Source organism: Chrysemys picta, chromosome 13 (assembly GCF_011386835.1).
Source record: "Chrysemys picta bellii isolate R12L10 chromosome 13, ASM1138683v2, whole genome shotgun sequence".
NCBI classification, from domain to species: Eukaryota; Metazoa; Chordata; order Testudines; family Emydidae; genus Chrysemys; species Chrysemys picta.
Window position 1 is genome coordinate 11,104,269 of NC_088803.1, and position 9,588 is coordinate 11,113,856.

Genomic DNA, 9,588 nt, shown 5'->3' on the forward strand with positions numbered 1-9,588 from the left:
TGCCCTGCATCTGCAGGCTGTGCTAGGCCTGGATCAATCACCCCTGCTCAGCACCACGCAGGGACACTGCCATGATCAATAATTAGTCTCAGGCTGAATTTTACCCTGCCTGGGGCTTTACCTGTGGTGGCCCATGGGGGGACTGGGGTAGGGGGACCTGGGTGGTTCTGGGGGCCAGTGCTCTCCAGAAGATCAGAGTAGATGATCTACTGGTCCCTTCCAGTTGATGGTGCCACACGTCTGGGGGGGAGTGGCAGGGAAATGGCCATTCCTCCATCTTCAGCTGCAGCAAAACATGAAGCATGTCCCTGTGACAGTCTGTACCCCTATATTCAATCCCTTTCACAGAGTTATGATAAATCTGGTACCAAGTAGGCCTTGTGAAGAATCATTTGAAAACTCATAGTTCACTGATCATTATTGTTCTGGTAAAATACATGTGGCAACACTGTATGTAGAGATTCTACAGTGTGATAATACTGGGGCGTGTTCCAACATGGTCTGGAGGATGGTCGCAAACCAGTGCCCCAGAGATGAAAGGCTAGCCAGCGCCTCAGCCAGGTGTCAATGAGATCAAATGGATCATCCCCTGGTTAAGTGGCCATTCTTTGGCAGGAGAGAGGGTGTGGGCAAAAAATCTACATTTTGACAAAGCAGCAGCTTGAGGTTCCTGGCCACACAGATTTTCTGTGTCTCATTGACAGCAGCTGGAGATGGTCCTTGCGCAAGAGAAAGGGTTATAAGAGAAGAAGGCAATAGCCCCAAATCTCTCTCTCCCTTTCTTTATACCAACAGCATCAACAACACTTGAAGAAGAAAGGAAGCAGCACTGGGCTGGGGGGAGATCCTGACTGAAGCATGCAGCCAGTAAGACTGTTGGATGCATGGTGAGAGAGACCGTTGGTTAGAATTCACTTAGCTTGTTAAGTTAGATATTAGCTGTGTTTTACCTTTTCTTTCTTTGTAACCAAATCTGACTTTTATGTCACATTACTTGGAATCACTTAAAATCGCTCTTTCTATAGTCAATACACTTGTTTTATTGTTGTATCTAAATCAGTGTGTTTGGATTCAAATTGTTTGTAAAGCTCCCTTTGAGATCACGGGATTTGTGCAGATCACTTTCAATTAATGAAATGACAGACTTTCAATGAGCTTGTAAGGTCCAGAAGGAGGTGCTGGGCAGTACAAGATGCACATTTCTGGGGGCAAGTCTGGGACTGGGAGTTTGCTGGTGTTGCCCTGCAGTGTAAGTGAGGAGTGGCTGCCCATAGCACTCACACACCAGAGCTGGGAGTAACTAACATGCTGGAGGCTGGGTGTGAGCAGGCCGGGAGTGGTGGCTCTCAGAGTGAAGCAGTGTAAATGGCACCCCAGGTTGCAGAATTGAGGGAACACACTGTCCAACAGGCCAGATTGTAGCCTGGGGAATGTCACAGGCCCATCCCCCACAGCAGTGGGGTCCTCCCCGGCCTGAGCTCTGAGCTTGTCTCCCATGGGAGACCAGGCCCAAGAGGTACCAGCTTTTCCCCCAGGCAGTCGGAGTCTGTCCCAGCCCCTCCGGCCCCTCTGCCCTGTTCTGTTATTAACACCTCTGGGCTCAAAGCCTGTCCAGCACATCTGGGGCTCCACACTCCGAGCGGTGCCAGTATCGACTCAGCCCCCATCACAGGGCAGGCTGGGGCTGAGGGGCCAGGCTGGCTGTTGGTGTCAACTCCCCTGCCATAGGCGCCCTCCGGGTTTTTTATTCTCCTCCCACTCAATTGTCACCTGCTCCATCCCCTCCCCTGTTTGCCTCTTGGGGATCTTATCTGTGGGGTCCATCTACCCATGGTGCTCCCCCCGAGCTAGGCTGGGGGCCCTGGCCACCGAGCAGCATGTTGGCAAGAGGATCTGCCAAAGGGAAGTGCTGCTCTAGGGCTGGGTAGAAACGGAGCAGACTCTGCCCAACGAGGGGCTCAAAGCCAACCCAGGGCACTAAGAAATTGGGGGTGATGTCGGGTGCAGAAGGGAGTAGGGGGAAGGGCAAGAAAGGCCTGAGGGGATTGTGGGAAGGCGTTGGAGAAGCACCAGCCCTGAGTGATCCAGCCTGCGTTTTCTCTCCAAAGTGGGTGAGTTAGAGGCCGAGATCAAGCAGAACCCGGGTTCTAGCTGGCAACCCCATAACCCCAGTCAGGACACCTAGCCCTGGTCTAAAGCACCTCCGGGGGTTTGTGTGTGGACTGTAGCAACTTAAGGCTCAGCCTGGGTGAGCTCTGCAGTGAAGACAGACCTGATCTATCTATCTATCTATCTATCTATCTATCTATCTATCTATCTATCTATCTAATACAAAGCTCTCTCTATTTAGCCATCTCTCCTTCTCTCTGTCCATCTAAATTCTCTCTATCCATCCAACCTCTCTCTCTCTCTCTCTCTCTCTCTCTCTCTCCCCTATTTGTCTTCTGATTTAGCAAGGTACATAATCGGGTGTCTGACTTTAAGCATTTGCATATTCTGACTGGATGCAAAGGGGCTACTCATGGGCTGAAATGTCGGTGCCTGTCTGAATTGGGGCCTTTCTCCCTTCTCCCCACATGTCCCCTTTAACTGTAGTTTCACACTCCACAACCCCCACACCCAAACCACCACTCAGAGGGACACTGGACTGTGTGAGGGGTTCGGGCAGCCCACCTCTCACAATCAGCAAAACACTCAGAAATCCAGACACCAACAGCAGCTGCTACAAAAAGCCATTTAGTGCATCACAAGCTGTATCTGTGACCCACAGAGCAGGGAATGTTGCATATTTTCCTCAGTGCTTTACAGAGACTATCCAGGATACAAGCAGAAAGGAACGTGGTATGTGGTCTCTCTAGAGGGTGCCAGCTCCAGTCCGCCCCAGCATGGGGGACTGGCTGGCTTAGAGGGGTGGGGATTGAGACTTGGGACCTTTCCCCTCTAGTGGGCACCAGCTCCAATCCACGCTGGGGCGGGGGACTGGCTGGCTCAGGGAGGTGGGGAATGGGACACGGGGCCTTTCCCCACTACAGGGCACCATCTCTGATCTGGCCACAAGGCCTATGTTGACCATGAGCAGCTGGGCCTAGACTAACAGGGATGTCTGATCACATGTTTCCAGGAGCAGGTTGCATAGCAGAAGGTTGCAACTGGCTATGGGCTCTGTGTTGCTAGATTCCTCTCATGGTGTCAGTGATCCAGGGCATGAAGTGGGAAATCCGTGTGTACACAACAGGAGAAGTTGATACTGTTCTTGATGCTCTTGGAGACGATGCCCTCGGCCACGCCACAGCACACAAACGGGCTTCCAGAATCACCCTGTCCCAGAATAAGCAGGGAGATGAGTTTTAATGCACTGATCATACCCAGGACTCCAGGACTGTTTGGGCCATTAAAGCCAGAGCATCCTCAAAAAAGAAATGAATTAACACTGAAAAGCCCAAGATGGGGGATTCATAGAATCTAAGACCAGAAGCACCATTGTGATTATCTAGTCTGACCTCTTGTGTGATGCTGTATAAAAAGAAAGATGATTAATTGCAACAATTCTGTTGCCATTGTTACAAAATTACAATCAATCTTGTACAGAGCATGTCATGTAAGGTATCCTTGAAAAGGTTATAATCTGTTAAGTATGATTATCCTGTTTACATTCACGTATCATGGTTGTGTCTGAAGTTATGAATATTGGCTAGGTGTGTCTCAAATATGTTTTCCTCTTGGGTGACACCCACCAGGCAGATTTACATCAGGACTAGCCAGCCATGTGTTGATGGCCCATTAAGGATATCAAGAGACCCCTTCAGCGGACTCCTGAAAGGGCATATGGACAATGGAGGCCCAGTGACTCAGCAAGGAATGTAAGGACATGGAATAAGGACTTGTGACCTAAGACTCCATCTTTTGCCAGTAACTTTCCATGCGCTTGGGCTGAAAGCATAAAAGTGGAGACAGTGACATCACTTCTTTATCTTCATCCCCGCTTCACTTCTCTGGACTGTGATTTCTAACAAGGAAGCTTTGAACAATGGACTGAATGACCCCCGAACCTCTCTGGGTGATCCACAGAGACTTTCTGCAAGCTAGCCAACTTTCTGTCACTGCTATGAACCTGATCTACAGACTCTGGAAATCACTTGTAATGTATATGATTCTTTTAACCATTTAATAACTCTCTTGTCTCTTTTATTTCTATAATAAAACCTTTAGTTTTTAGTTACTAAAGGTTTGGCTACAAGCATGATTTTGGAGTAAGATTGGAACTATAGCTTGACCTGGTGAAGTGGCTGATCCTTTGGGATTATAAGATCCCTATATATGATGAATCTGGTTTTCCATAACCTCTCATCATAAAGACCAGTTGCCTGGGTTGTGAGCCAAGGGCTGGAATGCCCAAGGGGACTGTGTTTTGGCTTCTTGTTAATCAGTGTGGTGAGAGAGAAGCTCACTTTGTTACTGGCTTGGTGAAATCTAATTATAGAATAAGCCACCAGTTTTGTGGTGTGTCTATCCTGGTTTTTGTACCAGACTGTCCTGAATTTGGCACTCTCAGCTGTGACCCACACGAGGCCTGAATGACACTGGCCATGGGATGGTCCTGAACTAATTCCTGGTTGAACTAGAGCAGATCATTTAAAAAAAAACATCCAGGTTTGATTTTAAAGTTGCCAGTGATGGACACTTTATTATCATAGCTGACGCCAGCTGGTGGGACCCAACAGCTCTTCAGTGCTCGCTGGGGCAGTTCCAGGGCCAGCTCCAGGCACCAGCCCACCAAGCTTGTGCTTGGGGCGGCACCTGGAGGGGGGCGGAGCGGCGCTCCAGCCCCCGGGGAGAGCGAGGCCACAGCAGGGCTCGCCGCCCTCCCCCCGGTGCTCTGGCCGCCCTCCCCTCCGGCGCCCTCCCCCCGGCCGCCGGGGCTCGCCGTCCTCCTCCCAGGGCTCCGGCCACCCTCCCCCCCCCCCCCCCCCCACCGAGGCAGCAAAAAAGCCAGAGCCGGCCCTGGGCAGTTCATGCCGTTAGCTCTGGATGTCCCTGGATCAGTCCCAGGTGTGTCACTCAAGATGTGTTCTGTAAATGAGGTGTAGGTGGTGGGGGTTGATCTGAAGCCTCTGAAGAGGATGGGACACTGGATGGTGCTCTGAGATGATCAAGAGGATTCTCCCTCTCAGGAGCTTGCTCAAACGGCCAGGGTCTGAGTGATCGATACGTTCTGGGTTGGGAAGGAATCTTCCCCCCAGATCAGAGTGGTGGGGACCTCAGGGGAGGGAGGTTCACCTTCCTCTGGGGCATGGGCCACCTTTTGGCTGTTGGTTTTAGTGTGCGAATGCTGGGTAGGATTGGTGGCCTATGATCTACAGATTTTCAGACTGAATGATCTGGTCTGTTCTTGCCTCAACTCTGCCATGCCATCTTGGGGGGATCCCAGGCCGGATACCCTGGACTCCCTCCGCCGAGTCCGAAACAAGAGACTGCCCAGCTTCCAGCAACCCGACCGCCAACACACCCATTGCCTCTTCTCCTGGTCTTTGCCTCACTTCCCAGGCAAAGTGTCACCAGGTCACATCCCCCTCCTGGGTCTCAGGTTACAAAGGGCACCGTCCATTGCTTATGGGCAGGGAGGTGGAGCCACCTCACCTGCCCCCGAGGGTCTCAGCAAAATCACAGACCCTTATTCCCACCACCTAGGCATTGGTGCAATACACAGGGAAACTGAGGCACTCACAGTATTCATGTGAAACAGTAAGACTTATATAGGCTCACGTACAACATAATAAGGAGGAAAAATCCACTTTGTCACATATGTGCTAGCATCATATGTGAAGTTATGAAGTATTGCTGTATGTGTTACTGAAATACCTTGTGAGGTTGGGAGCACCCACAACCAGCCTTTTCAGTTACAACAAAAGAGTGGCAATTCTTCAAAAAAAAAATCAAAAACAGACTCCAATGAGAAACTGCAGAACTGGAATTAATTTGCAAACTGGACACCATCAAATTAGGCCTGAATAAAGATTGGGAGTGGCTGGGTCATTACAAAAAGTCATTTTCCCTCTGCTGATACTCACACCTTCCTGTCAACTGTTGGAAATGGGCGACATCTACCTTGGTTGCATTGGCCTCATTAGCACTACAAAAGTAATTTTCCCTCCCTCGGTATTCACTCCTTCTTGTTAACTGTTAAGAATAGACCACTTCCACCTTAATTGAGTTGGCCTCGTTAGCACTGACCACGCACTTGGTAAGGCAACTCAAATCTTTTCATGTGCTATAATATATATTTTGCTTACTGTATTTTTCACTCCATGCATCTGATGAAGTGGGTTTTAGCCCACAAAGGCTTATGCCCAAATAAATTTGATAGTCTCTAAGGTGCCAAAAGGACTCCTTGTTGTTTTAACAAAGGAGTAGCCATCAATAGCCAGATGGCATTAATGGCTCATCAACACACAATCCACTATCCCAGAGGCTTCTAGGAGAAGGTAAGTACACCATGGGGGCCGACTAACCCACATCACAGCAAAGATCTTTCCAGCAAGCTGGAAATAAAGTATAAAAGAGGGGAAGTGACATCATGACTTGGCCTCTAGGCCCCAATCTCAACACCTGTAAGAATGTCTGGAAAACAAAGACTTTGAACTTGGGAAGGGTGGTCCTAGGCTGGAAAAGAGTCCCAGTCTGTGTATTGAGGATCTGTGACCTGTTTGTACCCTCTGTCAGGGTGTGACACGGCTTGATTCAAATCCTGTTTAGTTTGTAGAACTCAGACTGCGAATTTATTTTTATTTCTTAAGGAACCAACTTTGATCTCTACACTTGCTACTTATAATCACTTAAAATCTATCTTTCTGTAGTTAATAAACTTATTTTAATGTTTTATCCTCAGCAGTGAGTATGTCTAAAGTGCTTGGGAAATTTACTCAGTTTACAAAGTCTGGTTCTTGTCCGCTTTCATTTGAAAAAGTGATGAACTGGGTAATGAACTTACATTGGCCAGGTTTCTGACCAGTGCAAGATGATACAGGGCTGGGGAGTTGGGGGAATTGGCTGGAACCTCTCTATTGATGGTTCATGAGTGGCTGGTAAAAGCATTCATGTAACTCAGTTGGGTGTGTCCATGCCTGTGGATGGCTGTGTAAGTGCAGTGCCTGCCAGAGGCTTGACATCAGCATCACAGTGAGAGGCAGCCCAGGTTGGTGGGACAAAGGGCTCAGCGGTCCCACAGTCCAGGTTGCATGGCCCATGTGAAATAGGTTAAAAACTGCTTTGCCAACTGAGCGCAAAATGCAATGTCTTGCCCCTCTCCAGCCAAGGTGGGAGGTGACCTTTGCAGATGCACCTCTGAACTCTGGGTCTGCACTGACCAAGGAAAACAACTTTGAGTGGGATGCAGTGAAATCATGAGGAGCACGTTAAAGGGACGTTTGTTTGCTGGACTTAAGAACCTGAGGTGAAAGGACACTGCCCAATGTACTCTGGGGTGGGGCCTTTGCTCATTGTTTTATGTTTATGAATCCTGCTTGCGGTATTTCCCCAAGTTAGTGCCGGGTCACTTCCACGCTTTTATTAAAAGTTTCTTTTCTACACTGAGACTCTGTGCTTCCAAGTGGGGAAGTATTGCCTCTGTGAGCCGCCCAGGAGGTGGTGTGTAATTCTCGTAGGTACCTGTGTGGGGGCTCGAGCCGATTTTGTGTTTTATTGTTGATAAGGAACTCCTAGATATTGAACAGAGCCCTTGTTACTACCAACTCCAACTGGCAGAAGGGTTACATAATCAAAGTAGGGAAATGTGCTCTAGATGAAATTAGGTGGGGGGAGAACGGGTTGAAAGACCATACTCAACGAGTAGTTCTCAATGGTGTGCTCTTGTGAGAGGGCGTTTCTAGTGGGATCCCACAGGGGTCAGTCCTGGGTCTGGTACTGTGCAATCTTTTCAATAATTACTCAGATAAAGGAGCGGAGAATATACTTATCAAATTTGCAGATGATACAAAGCTGGGTGGGTCTGCAAACCTTTCGGAGGACAGCATTTGATTTCAAAATGAAATTGACAAATTAAAGAATTGGTCTGGAATCACCAAGATGAAATTCAGTGAAGACAAGTGCAAAGTACTTCACTTGGGAAGGAAAAATCAAATGCACAGCTACAAACTGGGGAATAACTCTCTAGGTGGTAGAACTGCTAAGACAGATCTGGGGGTTATTGTTAGGTCTCCATTTCTGTCCCGGAGGTCATGGAAGTCACAGATTCCATGACTTTCCGCCAACTCCATGACTTCTGCAGCAGCCAGTGTGGCTGACCCCAGGCCCCAGGGACAGCCACACCGGCTGATCCTGGATGTTTGTCGAACAGCTCTGCTCTAGGATTATTGTGAGGCAGCTCTGTGGCTTGTGCTCTACAGGAGCTCAGACTAGATGATCACAATGGTCCCTTCTCACCTAGGAATCTATGAAGCCATGAATCCTTCTCAACTGTTCCCTGCCCTGAGTGTGGGTGTGAGCCAGGGGGAGGGATGAGGGTCAGAGAGATCAGCCCCCCTCCCCGCCCCATCTGTGATAGCATCATTTCCCACAGACCTCTTGATGGGGGGGAGGAATAATATGTCTGATTCTCAACCCCCCATAGCTAGCCAGTCCCCCTGTCTGGAGCTGGATGGGAGCTGGCACCCCCTAGAGGGGAAAGGCCCCGTATCCCATTCCTCAACCCCTGAGCCATCCAGTCCCCACACCCCTTAGAGATGAAAGAGGTTAAACCTGGTTCTTACATTACACGGTGGGGGGAGGGAAACTATAGAGATATCAATAGAGAGAGGCGTGTGTGAATTGGGATAGGTAAATGGGGGTGTGGAGAGAAACAGACAGACAGATATGTATGTGGGTGGATGGATAGATGGATGGATAGATAGACAGACAGATAGATAGATTGGATTGAATAGATAGATAGATAGATAGATTAGATTAATGGATGGGGATAGATAGATGGATGGGAGTGAATAGATGAGGATAGATGGATGGGAATAGGATAGATCAATAGATGGGGATAGGTGGGATAGATCAATGGATGGATGGGGATGGTGATAGATGGATAGATCAATGGATGGGGATGGATGGATGGGGATGGTGATAGATGGATAGATCAATGGATGGGGATGGATGGATGGGGATGCGGATAGATGGATAGATCGATGGATGGGGATGGATGGATGGGGATCGTGATAGATGGATAGATCTATGGATGGGGACGGATGGAAGGGGATCCGGATAGATGGATAGATCTATGGATGGAGACGGATGGAAGGGGATGCGGATAGATGGATAGATCGATGGATGGGGATGGATGGATGGGGATGGTGATAGATGGATAGATCGATGGATGGGGACGGATGGAAGGGGATGCGGATAGATGGATAGATCGATGGATGGGGATGGATGGAAGGGGATGCGGATAGATGGATAGATCGATGGATGGGGATGGATGGATGGGGATGGTGATAGATGGATAGATCAATGGTTGGGGACGGATGGAAGGGGATAGGAACCATAGATTGATTTTTTGTGGCTAGAACTGTTTCAAACCTCTCCCACTTT